Genomic DNA, 16,155 nt, shown 5'->3' with positions numbered 1-16,155 from the left:
TCTGGAAGTGAAAATTGATGAATCCCATTTTCTAATTATATTATAGGTGTTATTTGGAGGATTTAGATATTTGCAAATGTTGTTTGGCATTTCCACTGCTCTGGAAGAGTATCAACAGACAGCAAGAGATAGTCCGTGATCTTCCTGGAACGGAAACTTATTGTGGATGATCTGCAGTTCTACGAATGTGAAAAAAAACTATTCCAGATCATTATCAGTATCTAGTGCAATTGTAAGGGGGTGCTTGCCAGACAAAGTTGGATATGAAATAATGCAATCCAAGATCAAATCAAGTATAAAAAAAGTTCTGGATCTTGACAAGATGAGAGATACAACAAAGATGTAACAACCAACATTTATGAAAGCAGTACAATGATTTATTGGATTTACAAACTATCTAGCAAAGCTCTTGCCTAACTTTTCATCAGTGTACAACTATCTATGCAAGCTCACTGCTATGGATGGTGGAATGGTACCAGGAAACAGAATAAGCAAATTTTAATAGAATTGAACTTCTACCGTCAGCAGCTCAACATCCTCTGGAAGTCATCAACTTAGCAAAGATATTGAATTTGAAAGACAAGCATCTTGCTCTGATCAAGCACTCATGGGAACAACATGAAGCTAGAAAAGCACCATCAATGTAGGAATGCACAAGTAGCTACCAGAGTAACTGAAAACAACAACTGATATGCATTTCATTTAAAGACATGAGGATGGAATAAATATGATGTGCAGTGACTGGCAAAAGTTGAACGTGCTAGAATAAATACATTAGGTGGAGTCTTCCCAGGTCCTGAACAATATGAACTATGGGAAGAAATTTGGGAAAATCAGGTGAAATGTTGAATGATGCCTTCTCGATGTTGAGACCAAAAAGTCACATTTTCCAGATATTGAGGTGAGATTCTTGCTAGTGAGCAATGAAGGGCCTGTTGACAGGAATTATTACTTATTGTCACCTTCATTATTACCAAATCTTGCTCCTCTTCCTGTACCAGCCATATAGAAACTGGACACAAGATGTCCAAACATGAAAGTCTGAAAAGGTGCTCGGCAATTCCAGCTGACTGTTTGCTCCTCTGGACCTTCACCTTTGATACCTGTCCCTAAAATCTTAATGTACATTCTATGGAATCGAGCCACATGCATGTCATACTGATGGAAATTGGTGTCTGATACATCCCAGCCTCATTGATTAATCACAGCACATTTCTGATCCATTCACAGTACATTTCTGCACTTTGATGCTGCATTTTGAAAATTACCAGCACTTCTCATTGTAATGCTGCAGCAAGGATATTTGTATTCAGGGACAGGTACCAGCTGATCAATTGGACCAGACTGTATCTTGCATCACTCTCAGGCTCACTGCCTTTATTCCTGATGAAGGGCTTTTGCCCGAAACGTCGATTTCGCTGCTCGTTGGATGCTGCCTGAACTGCTGAGCTCTTCCAGCACCACTAATCCAGTATTCATTCATTTTGTGTCTAGATGCTCATAGCATCCCTGCCTTGTCTTGCCCTTTTGCAGTTGGCCCACTTGGCCAGTCTTTAAAGATTCCCAGCACTTCTGTGTTGCCTTGCTGTTTAATACAGACGTTTAGCAAGGAGGCTTTTCATTAACGTCAACAGTCATCATTCAAAGGAGTGGACGAGGGCCAAAATGCAGGCTCAATCTTTGAATGAGAGCAAGAGAGGCTTTTTGGGGCAATTGCATCTAATATGTACTTGCAGAATATAAGTTGAAGTAATTTACAATTGTATCATCATTCATTTCAAATGCATTCACCCTACAAATGTGTTGAGAGCCAATGCTAGTCTCAAGCAACCTTGACTATGTCATTGATCTTTGCAGATTGAAGACACATCTCTGTGAAGTTGATGTAATCCCAGGTGAGCCACAAATTACAAAGCTAATACAAGACCTTGTTGACTGCACAGAGGCCTGGAGGTCCAATGCTCTCACCTGAACCATAAGTATAATTCTACATGCTTTTACGTGTTCTGGTATAATGTGTGTTCCGTCAATGGCCATAATGCGATTGACACATTGTGGTCGCAATTTGGATAACACAAACTTTCTACTAAACGTGTATAACGATTTTCCATCGCAAACTTCTACAGCGTGATTTTCTATAGCAGTTTTCCATGCTGCGATGTTGAAGAGAAACATAACTGTCGTGTTATACCAGAACTACCTTTATGCCTTTTATGGATAAGTTAAAAATCATACAACACCAGGTTATAGTCCAACAGGTTTATTTGGAAGCACTGCTTCGAAAGCTAGCACTTCCAAATAAATCTGTTGAACTATAACCTTGTGTTGTGTGATTCTTGGTGTCCACCCCAGTCCAACACCAGCTCCTCCATATTATGACTTTCGTGGATGATGTAGTGCTAGAAGGAGAAGTTCATCATGGAGCACATTTAATCTCTTCTTGCACCTTTGAAACATTATTGGGTGGTGCTTTCATTGGATTAAATTGCAAGGTCAAAATTGCATGTGGAGCCATTCAAACTTGTGAATGATGTGAGTGCTGACTGCTCTCTGTTTTATTTCTGATGTTGTCCACCCACAGGTTTATTGCACACATGATTGATGGATCCAGCCACAGCAGGCGTTATCATCACAATTGCTGCGATACAACAAAGGTGAGAGAAATGAAGGAGCAGCAATAGTGTCAGCAAGTCAGGATCAACAGACACCTCCAACAGACAGCGCCAAGAACCTTACATATGGAGAGGTACCCTCAGGGTGTGCAGGAAATACAGGAAAGCCAGAATATATTATAGACTCTGCTATTTCCTCCAGATGAGTGAAGCACAATGGCAGACTGAGGATGTCCTGGGGTACTGTCACAGAACGATGCCTGGTGTTGGAGTGAGACAGTTGATGGCAATCCAACCTCGTGACCATCAAGTGACAGCTTCTGAATTATTTATGCAACTGGCTGCTTCCAAGGAACCATTGTGATTGGATCTCTCAATTATCCATGCACAAATGTCCTAACACTGATCCCAATGCCATTTTTGCCAGATCACAGTATTTCATCTCAGTTCTCCCAATGAAGTTAGTGCTGCAGTCTGAGCAGTAAAATTTGGCATATTGCTGGCTTGCCCAGAAAGAGGGTAATTTCATAGTGTAATATTTCATAACACAGCTAAGTTCATCAAATCAAAAGGCCACAATGTGTATGTGATCAGTGATCATCGGTAGTATTTCTTGGAGCGCACTGGATACCATGAGAGCTGCTATGATGTTTATATCCTTGAGAGCTCTTTTTTCCTGCTGTATTTGAAAGGACAGAGTTTTATGAGGATGTTTACTGGAGGCAAGGGCTACTTTCTGTCATCATGACTGTGTAACACCTTTCCTGAGGCTGAGCATGATATAATGCTGTCTGTTCTTCAACCAGGACCATGGTGGAGCAGGCAATAAAGGTGAAGATCCATTGCTTGGATCCACTCCCTCCACTCCAACCCCAACCTCACTATCAAACCAGCAGACAAGGGAGGCACGGTAGTAGTTTGGCGCACTGATCTTTATACCAGAGGCTAAACGCCAGCTCGTGGACACCTCCTCCTACTGCCCCCTTGACCATGACCCCATCTCCCACCACCAAACCATCATCTCCCAGACCATCCATAACCTCATCACCTCAGGGGATCTCCCATCCACTGCCTCCAACGTCATAGTCCCACAACCCCACACCGCCCGTTTCTACCTCCTGCCCAAAATCCACAAACCTGACTGCCCCGGCCGACCCATTGTCTCAGCCTGCTCCTGCCTCACCGGACTCATCTCTGCATACCTCGACACAGTCCCGTCCCCCTTAGTCCAAGAACTCCCCACTTATGTTCGGGACACCACCTACACCCTCCACCTCCTCCATGATTTTCACTTCCCCGGCCCCCAGTGCCTTATCTTCACCATGGACATCCAGTCCCTATACACCTCCATCCCCCATCACGAAGGCCTCAAAGCCCTCCGCTTCTTCCTTTCCCGCCAAACCAAACAGTACCCTTCCACTGACACCCTCCTTCTACTGACTGAACTGGTCCTCACTCTGAACAACTTCTCTTTCCAGTCCTCCCACTTTCTCCAAACCAAAGGAGTAGCCATGGGCACCCGCATGGGGCCCAGTTATGCCCGACTCTTCGTTGGAAATGTTGAATAGTCCATCTTCCGCAGCTACATTGGCACTAACCCCCACCTTTTCCTCTGCTACATCGATGACTGTATCGGCGCTGCCTCGTGCTCCCACGAGGAGGTTGAACAGTTCATCCACTTTACTAACACCTTCCACCCCGACCTCAAATTTACCTGGACCGTCTCAGACAACTCCCTCCCCTTCCTAGACCTCTCCATTTCTATCTCGGGCGACCAACTCATCACAGGAATTTATTATAAACCGACCGACTCCCACAGCTACCTAGATTACACTTCCTCCCACCCTGCCCCCTGTAAAAACCCCTGTAAAAGGGCAAACTCTGGACTGCCACTGCTTAACAGGCCGCAGAGCAGAGGTCAAAGATAGTGCAGTGCCAGAGTTCCCAGTTATGAGTACCACTACCAATGGCAAGTTGGAACACAATGGCACACAGAGAAAAGCCCAAAGTGAAACTCTACAGAACTGACAGTTGATTTCTGGCAAGATTCAGCTTACTGTTGTGTTCATGAGCGATTATTTTCCTTTGCATATATATTTTGGGTAATTTGGGGTTTCTAAAGAATTTATAACAGAGAAATAGGGGAATCTAGGTGGCAGAGACCCAAACTTTCCTTGTGAGGCTCACAAGTTTTGTATTATCCAACTGTGTCTGCTTTGGCAAGTCTTACCAGTTGGAGATCCATTGAAATAATCTCAAATTATCAAATGAGTGATATGACCTCCATTTCCACATATTGAAGAAGTAACCATCACTCTCAAAGAAACATTTCAAAAACTGTGTGAAGACAATTGCTGTGGGGTGTGGTGCACGGTTGCTGCAGAGAGAAGGAACATCAAAATCCAGAGTGGCACTGGGAATTGAAAAAAAACCTGGTCGTGCATTTTAATCTTGCACTAAGCTTATTGCTGCATTAGTGGTTTGAGACAAAATTGATCCTCAGGAACTAAATCACCCCTTACTGTGAATGAAATCCTACTGTACATGATCACTTAATAAATATTTTTAAATTTCCATTAGAAAGACTGACAAAACATGTTGCCATAAAAAAAATGAGAACTTTAAACAACAGTTCTGGATATCACATTTCTAAATTTTACACTTTTGTTTGTACAATTTAGATAGCAACATAAAGTAGAGTAAAAAATACCATAAAATACAAATATGGTCACAATGGTCCGTGACTGCTCTCTGCAAAGTCTGTCCTGCTAGCCCCATCTCCAATCCAGCTATTTTAAAAAAGGGCAGGCAGAACGTAAAATGTGCTGCCATTTCATCATGTGTTTATCATTCATTAGGTGTACCCAACAGAATATAAGAGTTTTTAAAAATACTTAAGTGGCGATTGCCACCAGTCCCCAGGGGAGGCCTCCTGCAGCCTGAATTCCCATTGTGGTCCACTTAACGTGGGCTTGGCTGAGTGGAAACCTGATAGAATTATGTGCAAATAGGATTATGAGCCCTCCTGATTGGGTTGGGAATCTCCGGGAATTGGCATCAGTCTCCCAATGGCCAAAAAAAGCATTCTGGATTATTTTAAGATATTGTTTTAAACAAATCAGTCAGATAATTCATCCCTCTGAGACAAAGCTGGAATAGCACAGTGAGTAATATCTAACAAACAGTTACAATATTTCACAAAATGTTACTTGCTGTTGGTGAAAATAGCTGAGACTTTGAATGAATATCTGCACTGTAGTCAAATTATAAATTAATTGTTCAGTTACATAGATTATATAAAATTTCAACCCTGAATTTAAATTTCAACTACATTGTGATGGCTTTTCTATACAAGTAGTAATGGGTGATAGATTCCGATAACTTTGGTCAAAATATGCCTTGTATAAAAAAAACCCTGTGCAGATATGTCAGGCAACAGTGCCTTATACTACACCAATACTTTTGGCAGTGAAAGAATGTAGTCTTTAAATCAGCACAATAACAAGCCACAGACTTTGCTATAGAGGATGAAATCATTATCTGAATATGTGATGAGGTATCAAATATAAAATTAGATCTATTTTTAAGAGTTAAATAGTTATCACAGTGAGGTGTGAAACTTTCATCTGTCGGTAGTCCGTTTTACATTACATGTTTGTCTGAAACTTAAAGGGATTAATTTACACAAGATGTGGGAGAGGCAGGCATGGCTAAACCACAAGTTGTAAACAGTGCTGTCTTAACTTACATGAATACTGGCAAGAACTAAAGGATTTTCACATAATTTTTATTTGCATTTTTAAGAATTGGAAAAGAGAAAAATCATGACAAGTTTGTTAAAAATAATACTGTATATGAACATATTTGGAAAAGAATTTCTGTGGTCAGTTCTTTCAGCAAGATTTTCTGTATTTGGTGTTTTTTTACAAAAACGCAAACTTGTTCCTTTAGAAGTGTTTATAAATGCGCTGACAACAATACAATGCACTGTAGTCAGGGAACCTGCACCATCTTATTCCTCATATTGAATATCAATCATACCATACAAATTTCTAATTTTAAAAATATAGTTTGTCATGTTTTGAACAAGAAAACTAAGCATGCTTCAATCACATTGTCCATGAATGGTTTAAAATGTTAGGCTTGGCACTCCATAAGAGAAAATTGTAGGTAAATTTTGTTTATGATTTTATTTGTCAAAAAGCACATGACACAGTTACTTTACAGCCCGTTGTACAATTAGTACAAACAAGCCGTTCTAAATCTGCAAGGTCAAACCTGAAAAATCCTTCTCTCTAATGTTTGGGAACTTGTGCCAAAATTGGGAGACATGTCCTACAGATTAGATGAGCCTGACCATCATACTCAATGAATCACACGCCATGATCAATGTCCCCCAACTGCTCTGTGGGTGTCTTTGAGTATGTCTTTTGCACCAGCAGGACAGATTTGTGAGAAATGGCAGGATGTTGGTATACTGCCAAGAGAGAGTGGCCATAGCAACCTCCAACATTGCCTCCAAATCCCACAAAGTCTCAAGGCATCAAATCAAACTGTGGAAGGAAGCCTCCTGCAGAGTACCACTCAACAGTTGAATCAGCGTTCCTTCAAGAGGCCACACTATTTTCACAGGAGATAGTGAGGGCATAGAATGTTGACTAGAATGGCTACTGACTGCTTCTAACCAAGTTGGCTGATTCCTGGAGGACATATCTGCTAGATCTGTGGCAGGTGATGAAAGAACAGACATAAAATTGCTACTCATTCTCACCTTCCAATTAACCGGACACATTTATCCTTGGCATATCAGTTGGAGAAACTGTCACACAGATGTTGTGGACATTAAGTCCTGTCTTCACACTGAAAATACCCTTGATCATGTAATGTAACACTGCCACTATGCCAAATGGAATAGATCAAAAACAGAATTAGCAGCTCAATACTGGGAACCTTTGATATGGGATACCAGATCTGCGGAGCGGGTTCAGTCAGAGCTGTGGCAGCCCAGTAGACTGAACCTGGGGGTGTACAGCAGTAGGAGCTACTGGATAAATATCTGAGGAGTGGGGTCGATCAAAACAAAGGTGGAAATGTACAGCAAAGCAAACCTGGGAGTGAGTAATGGCAGGAATGACCAGATGAATACCTGAGCAGCAGGGTCAGTCAGAGTGGGACTGATGTCAGCCAAAGCTCTGGTGGTGACATCATAACTCAGAAAGTAGGTATATGACCCAATGCTCATATATTGGGTCTGGAGACTGAGTGAATCATTTCAGGAGGGAGATAGAATATAAAACATTTACTTTTGTCATTGTGGTTTGTTAGGAATAGAGAAGGAGAGTGTGAAATCTGATTTTGTTGATTGGTGGGTAAGGTTGTGTTATTTGTTCCTAGATTATTGTATGTAGTTGATAAGGTTTATAATGGCAGGAGAACTTGGACCTATGAAATGATCTTCCTGCAAGGTGTGGGAAATTAGGGACTCTTCTATTATCCATGGTGACTATGTATGTGGAAAGTGTGTTCAGCTGCAGCTCCTGATTTGCCACATGGAACATTTGGAGCTGCAGATGGACTCACTATGGAAGATCCATGAGGCTGAGAATATTGTGGGTAGCACATTTAGCAAACTGGTTACACCACAGGGTAAAAGCTACACAAGCAGAAAAGAGTTAGGTGACCATGAGGAAGTGTGGATAGACAATGCAGGATTTCCTTGTGGCTATTCCCCCCTCAAACAGATATACTGTTTTGGATACTTTTGGGGGGAATTACCTTTTGAGGAAAGTAACAGCAGCAGCCAGACCAGTGACACCATGACTGGCACTGTTGTACAGGAGAATGGGTTGAAGCGTTGGCAAAGTGTAGTGATAGAGAACTATATAGTCGGGGCACAGATAGATGTTTCTGTGGCTGCGGTTGCCAGACTCCAGAATGGTGTATTGCCTCCAAGGTGTCAGGGTCAAGGATGTCTCTGAGCAGGCACAGGATATTCTGAAATGGAAGGGTGAGCAGCCAGAGATCATGGTGCATATTGGTACTAATGACATAGGCAGGCAGATAGATGAGCCCCTGCAAAGGGAATTTAGGGAGTTAGGTAGGAAGTTGAAAAGCAGGCCCCTCATGTTGTAAATTGGGATTACTCCTTGTGCCACATGCTAGTAGGTCAGAAGGCACATTAAAATGCATGGCCAAAGAGCTGGAGCAGAAGGGAGGGATTCAGCATTCTTGATCTCTTCCAAGGCAGCCGAGGTCTGTAGAAGGAGGCAGTTACACCTAAACTGGAGGGGCACCAATATCCTTGCAAGAAGGTTTGTTTCTGCCCCTCATGAATTATAGACAGTGCTGGTTTAAACTAGTATGGCTGGGATGTGGTGGACACCATGACACAGGTCAGCATGAAGGGTGTTTGAGAAGAGAGGTACTAAGTCAAGTAAATGTAGTAAGAAAAATAGGCAGGGCCAGGTTAATGAACATGGTGGGGTTGGCATTCTGAAGCATATTTACTTTAATGCAAGGAACATAACTTGTCCGATGAACTTAGAACCTGTATTAATACATGGAGTTATGATATTGTAGACATTGAGAGAAGGGCAGGAATATAGAACATTACAGTGCAGTACAGGCCCTTCGGTCCTCGATGTTGTGCCGACCTGTGGAACCAATCTGAAGCCCTTCTAACCTACACTATTCCAATCTCGTCCATAGAACATAGAACATAGAACAGTACAGCACAGAACAGGCCCTTCAGCCCACGATGTGCTGATCACTGATCCTCATGTATGCACCCTTAAATTTCTGTGACCATATGCATGTCCAGGAGTCTCTTAAGTGTCCCCAATGACCCTGCCTCCACAACTGCTGCTGGCAAAGCATTCCATGCTCTCACAACTCTCTGTGTAAAGAACCCGCCTCTGACATAACCTCTATACTTTCCTCCAACCAGCTTAAAGCTATGACCCCTCGTGTTAGTCATTTCTGCCCTGGGAAATAGTCTCTGGCTATCGACTCTATCTATGCCTCTCATTATGTGTCTGTGTCTGTCCAATGACCATTTAAATGCCCTTAAAGTTGGCGAGTCTACTACTGTTGCAGGCAGTACATTCCACGCCCCTACTACTCTCTCAGTAAACAAACTACCTCTGACATCTGTCCTATTTCTATCACCCCTCAATTTGAAGCTATGCCCCCTCATCTTATCCATCACCATCCTCGGAAAAAGGGTTTCACTGTCCACCCAACCTAACCCTCTGATAATCTTAGATAATGCAATATATAAGACTGACACTCAATATTCCTGGATTTAGATTTTCAGGTACGATAGACAGAGATGTAAAAGGGGTGCGGGAATTGAATCAGTAATTAAGGAGAATGTCACAGATGTACTAAGAGAGGACATCTCGGATGGCTCATCCAGTAAGACAATAAAGGTAGAACTTAGGGATAAAAAAATGCAATCCCTATACTGAGATTTTACAATAGGCCTCCCAATAGCCAGCGAGAATGAGAGAATCAGTTATGTATGCAGACCATGGAAAGATGAAAAAACAAGATTGTGATAGTGGATGATCTTACTTCCACAGTATTCACTGGGACCCCCTTAATGCCAGGGCTTAGATAGGGTAGAATTTGTTAGGTGCACCCAGGAGTGATTCTTGAAACAATTCAACTAGGGAAGGGGCCATATTAGACGTTCTATTGGGAGTCAGCGTGGCTAGGTGATGGCAGTTTCAGTGGGGGAGCATTTTGGAAACAGTGATCATAATTCTGTAAGTTTTAAGATACTTTTGAAAAGGTTGAGATAGTCCTCAAGTAAAAGTGTGAAATTGGGAATGGCTAATTACAACAATTTTGGCAGGGACTGGAGAAATTGGATTGGGGCAACTGTTTGAATGTAGTTGAAATGTGGGATTCTTTCAAAATCTATTTGACAAGCTTTCAGGACTAGCATGTTTTTGTGAGGATGGTAGGTAAAGATGGCAAGATTCAGAAACCTTGGATAATGATAGATGTTGTAACTATACTTAAAAAGAAAAAAGAAGCATATGTAAAGTTTCGGAACCAGAGGAAATGAGTGAGGTCCTTAATGAGTATTTTGCTGAAGTATTCATCAAGGAGAAAGACATGAGTGATGATAAGCTTGGAGAGGGGTTTGTTGAAACGCCAATGCCTGTCACTATTAAGAAGGATGAGGTGTTTATGAATTCATAGATTTATACAGCACCAAAAAGGCCCTTCAGCCCATCAAGTCTGCACCAACATAACTACCACTAAAAGTGTACTAATCCTAATTTCCTTCACTTGTTCCATAGCCTTGAATATTATGATATTTGAAATACGTATCCAAATATTTTTCAAAAGTTGTAAATTTCCAGCCTCCATTTCCTTCCAAGGCAGTGTATTCCAGATGTTCAAAGTTTGTGAGAAGATTTGTAGCTCGGGTGCTCATTGTTGTGGTTCTGTTCGCCGAGCTGGGAATTTGTGTTGCAAACGTTTCGTCCCCTGTTTAGGTGACATCCTCAGTGCTTGGGAGCCTCCTGTGAAGCGCTTCTGTGTTGTTTCCGCCGGGATTTATAGTGATTTGTATCTGCCGCTTCCGGTTGTCAGTTCCAGCTCTCCGCTGCAGTGGTCAGTATATTGGGTCCAGGTCGATGTGTTTGTTGATAGAATCTGTGGATGAGTGCCATGCCTCTAGGAATTCCCTGGCTGTTCTCTATTTGTCCTATAATAGTAGTGTGGTCGACCAGCTATCCTTAGTAGCCACACACGCAGATGACAAGCAACATGAGTTCAACTGGGACAACACTGGGAAGCGGCAAAGACAAACCACTATAAATGCAGGAGGAAACATTACAGAAGCGCTTCACAGGAGGCTCCCAAGCACTGAGGATGTCACCTAGACAGGGGACGAAATGTCTGCAACACAAATTCCCAGCTCGGCGAATGGAACCACAACAGTGTATTCCATATTTCCACCATCCACTGAGTGAAAAGGCTTTTTTTCCCCCAAATCTCTTCTGAATCCCCTGCCCCTTACCCTAAAATATTCCCTCTTGTGATTGATTTCTCAACCAAGGAGAACAGTTGCTCTCTATTCACCCTGTCCGTACCTGTCATGACTTTATGTACCTCAGTCATGTCCCCATCAGTCTTCTCTGTTTAAAAGAAAATAATCAAAGTCTATCTAGTCTTTCCTTATAGCTCAATTTCTCCATCCCAAGTAACATCCTGGTGAACCTCCCATGTACCCTCTCCAGTGCTATCATGTCTTTCCTGTAATGAAGTGACTAGAACTACACACAGTGCTACAGTTGTGGCCTAACCAATCCTCTCTATAACTCCAACAATACCTCTCTTATACTTTACGCCACGACTGATGAATGTAAGCGTCTCATATGCCATATTCATGTGGGGCTCTGCCGAATTCAAGGATCTGTGAATAATTACCCCAGGATCCCTATGTTCCTCTAAGCTTTCTAGTGTCCTGCCATTCATTAAATACTCCCTCATCTTGTTTCTTCTTCCAAAGTGCATCACCTCACACTTATCAGAGTTACATGCCATCTCCCACTGGTCTGCCATCTATGTACCTTCTTGTAACCTACAACCATCTCCTTCACTACTAATCATTCTTCCAATCTTGGTGTCATCTACAAATTTGCTTAACATGCTTCCCCACATTTTCATCTATATCATTTATGTATTTAACAAACAATGAAGGTCCAAGTACTGACTCTTATGGTACACTACTAGACATCAACCTCCATTCGCTCAAACAGCCACTACCCTTTGTATTACGAAGCCAGTTTCCCTCAATTCCACATGTTTTAACCTCCTCAATCAATTTCTTTTATGGGACCTTGTCAAAATTTTTGTTAAAATCCATATAACCACATCAACTGGGACATAACCTCCCGCTAACAAAGTCACACTGACTATCCCTAATTAACCAATACTTTTCCTAGTGGGTATTAATTTGGTCCTTCAAAATTTCCTCCAATAGTTTCCCTATCACTGACATGAAGTTTATGGGTGTGTAACTTCCTTGTTCATCACTAAATTCCCTCTAAAACATGGAACCACAATAGCCATTCTAATGTTGGCTACCTTGAAAAATGTTAAGGCAGATAAGTTCCCAGGGCCTGATGTGATTTATTCTAGAATACGGAAAGAGGCAAGAGAGGAGATTCCTCAGGTATTGGCAGAGGTCTTTGCCTCTTTAGTCACAGGTGAGTGTGGCAGGGTATTCCCCAGAAGTCTGGAGAATAGCCAATGTTGTTCCTTTTTTCAAGAAGGGCAAAGGGACAATCCAGGATGTTATGAGCCAGTGAGCCTGACATAATCAGAAGGGAAATTGCTAGAGAAGATTTTTAGGGGCAGGGTTTACTTGCATTTAGACAAGAACGGTCTTATTACAGATAGTCAGCATGGTCTATATGGACTTTACTAATGCATTTGCCAAAGTCCGTCATGGTAGGCTTAACTACGCGGAAGATCAAATTACGCGGAATCTGTGGTGAGTTGGCAAATTGTATACAAAATGCATTTGGCCATAGAGGAGCCTGAGTAGTTGTGGATGGGTGTTTTTCTGACTGGAGGTCTGTAACCAGTGGTGTTCCACTCGGACAAGTGCTGGGTCATCCATTGTTTGTAATACATTTGAAAACGTTGGTTAGTAAGTTGGCAGATAATGTGAAAATTGTTGGAGTTGTGGATAGTAAGGAAGGGTATGAGAGAATGCAACAGGATACATATTAGCTGGAAAGCTGAATGGGGAAATGGCAGATGGAGTTTAAATTGGACAAGTGTGAGGTGATATATTTTGATAGGTCAAATGCAAGGGGAAAGTATACTATAAACAGCAGACCCTTAGGTATCGAAGAGTGTGGTGCTGGAAAAACTCTTCGAGCTCGATCTCCAGTATCAGCAGTCCTCACTTTCTCCCATACCCTTAGGAGCATTGATATACAGAGGGATTTTAGGGTCCAAGTCCAAAGCTCCCTGAAAGTTGCAACACAAGTGGATAAGGTGGTAAAGAAAGTGTATGGCATGATCACCTTCATTAGTTGGGGCTTTGAGCATAAAAGTTGGCAAATCATGTTGCAACTGTATAAAGTTTTGGTTAGTTCACTTGTAGACTACTGTGTACAATTCAGGTAGCTGTACTATAGAGACTTTGGAGAGCATGCAGAAGAGGACTATGTTACCTGGATTGGAGTGTATCAGCTATAAGGTGAAGTTGAACAAACTTGAATTGTTTTTGCAAGCATGTCAAAGGCGGAGGAGTGACCTGATTGAAGTATACAAAATATGGGCGGCACGGTGGCACAGTGGTTAGCACTGCTGCCTCACAGCGCCAGAGACCCGGGTTCAATTCCCGCCTCAGGCGACTGACTGTGTGGAGTTTGCACATTCTCCCCGTGTCTGCGTGGGTTTACTCCGGGTGCTCCGGTTTCCTCCCAAAGTCCAAAGATGTGCAGGGTAGGTGAATTGGCCATGCTAAATTGCCCGTAGTGTTCGGTAAGGGGTAGATGTAGGGGTATGGGTGGGTTGTGCTTCGGCAGGGCGGTGTGGACTTGTTGGGCCGAAGGGCCTGTTTCCACACTGTAAGTAATCTAATCTAACCTAATCTAAAATAATGAGGGGCATGAATAAGGTGGATATACGGAATTTCTTTCCTGGGGGTAATATCAAAACCAGGGGCATCAGTTGAAGACAAGGGAGGGAAAATTTAAGGAGATGTGTTAAGGAACATCTTACACAGAGAGAGGTAGGTACCTGGGACATCCAGATAGGGGAGCTGGTAGAAGCAGGTACGATAACAAAAGTTTAAGGAACATTTAGTCAGACACATGAACAGGCAGTAATGGAAGGGATATGGACCATGTACAAGCAGATAGCATTAGTTTACAGTAACATCATGATCGGCCACATAAGGTGGGCCAAAAGGACTGTTCCTGTGCTCTACTGTTCTATGTTCTATGTCCATAAAAGCAACAGTAATTGTCTTCAAACATAATTTACAACCTCATCTATGCACCATGCTGAATGCCTCTATGACTCTAAGGTGTAATTTTAAAGTTTGAAATCATATTTGATTATTTGAATGCACTAATCATGCATTATTCAGTTAAGTTAAACTATCACGCAGCGTAAGATTGGCATCTACCACTTGGCAATGAATTTGTCAACCCAAACTTGACCTCAGTTTTGAATTGGAAATCCAGTACCAAGAATTAATTTATGATCTTCACAGAGGCAGCCAATTAAGAAGCTGTTCAAAAACCAACATCCACAGTTCAGATGTCACATAGTCCTGGGAAATGGCAGGTCCAATAGGAAAAGCGACTGGGAGGTCTAATAAACATTGCCACAGCAATGTCCAGCCGCTTGGCACGGGAGAAGAGCTGGGTGCTGTTGAGGCAGATAGGATATTGCAGGGACTACTTATAATAGAAGCATCCTCTGCTATGTTGAGTTTAGGATATACTGTAACTTCCAAAGTACATTAAATTTTAACGGTATTATCACTTTTTAAAATTTTATATTATTTTATCATTTTACATTAATCAAGAGGTGAGTTGATAATCATTTTCTGTGCAATGGTTTCACTTTTATATCAAATCTCACTTAAAAAGCTTCAGTAATTAGTGATTATATTGTTAGACAATCATGGTCTAGCAGTGCTTGTTTACTGTCTAATATGTTCTGAATAATTGTACATTACACATCACGTAATTGCTGGCACCACACACCAATTAAGTGATTCTCATTCAGTAAGTTAGAAACAATGGGATTTATTTGATGTAACAAAATCCTTTCTGGGCTATATTATTTGAGTTAAGGATGAAAGACTTGAACTTAAACATAGTGGGGGTAATTCTTCAACTAATTAGATTTGCTTGCTCATTGCAAACTCATGAGCAGAATATAATGCAGCCAAACCTCAGGGATGAACTTTAACATGGTGGTGTGCAGGGTGCAGGTGTGCAGGGTGCAGGTGCAGAGTTTGGGTGCAGGTGGAATATCAAAACAAGGAAATATATAATACCTTGCACCCATCTTCAATCTATGGGATTCAAGGTTTCATTCTAGTGCAATACACTATTTACATGCGATCCTTCAGGAGAGCTGGGAATTTGCCAATTGCTTTCCAGGTCTAGTGATTCCCCAGCAGTGGAAACAAGGCAAGCAGCAATAGAAGAGACTGAATCAAATTCAGGCAGCAAATATTCTGTTTACACAACTTACTACCAGGAAAGTGTTTCACAAGAGAATGTTTGCTGAGGGTTGACTTTTCAAATGTACACATTGTTGATTGTTGTAATTTTTTTTAAGGGATGCAAATCTGCCATCCTTACCTGGTCTGGCCTAAATGTGACTCTGAACTTTATTTTCTTGGAGATTCAGTCGAGTTAGAGACAAGCTGTTTGGATCTCTGCTCTGTCTGCTGAGATGCTCTTGGGTGTTGTCTTCTGACTCAGACTGCTCCATCTATACCTGTACAGAGACAGATTTACCATCAGGTATCAAGGCAGCATGT

Source organism: Chiloscyllium punctatum, chromosome 14, assembly GCF_047496795.1.
Source record: "Chiloscyllium punctatum isolate Juve2018m chromosome 14, sChiPun1.3, whole genome shotgun sequence".
Lineage (NCBI taxonomy): Eukaryota > Metazoa > Chordata > Chondrichthyes > Orectolobiformes > Hemiscylliidae > Chiloscyllium > Chiloscyllium punctatum.
Note: the sequence above shows the minus strand (reverse complement) of the source record.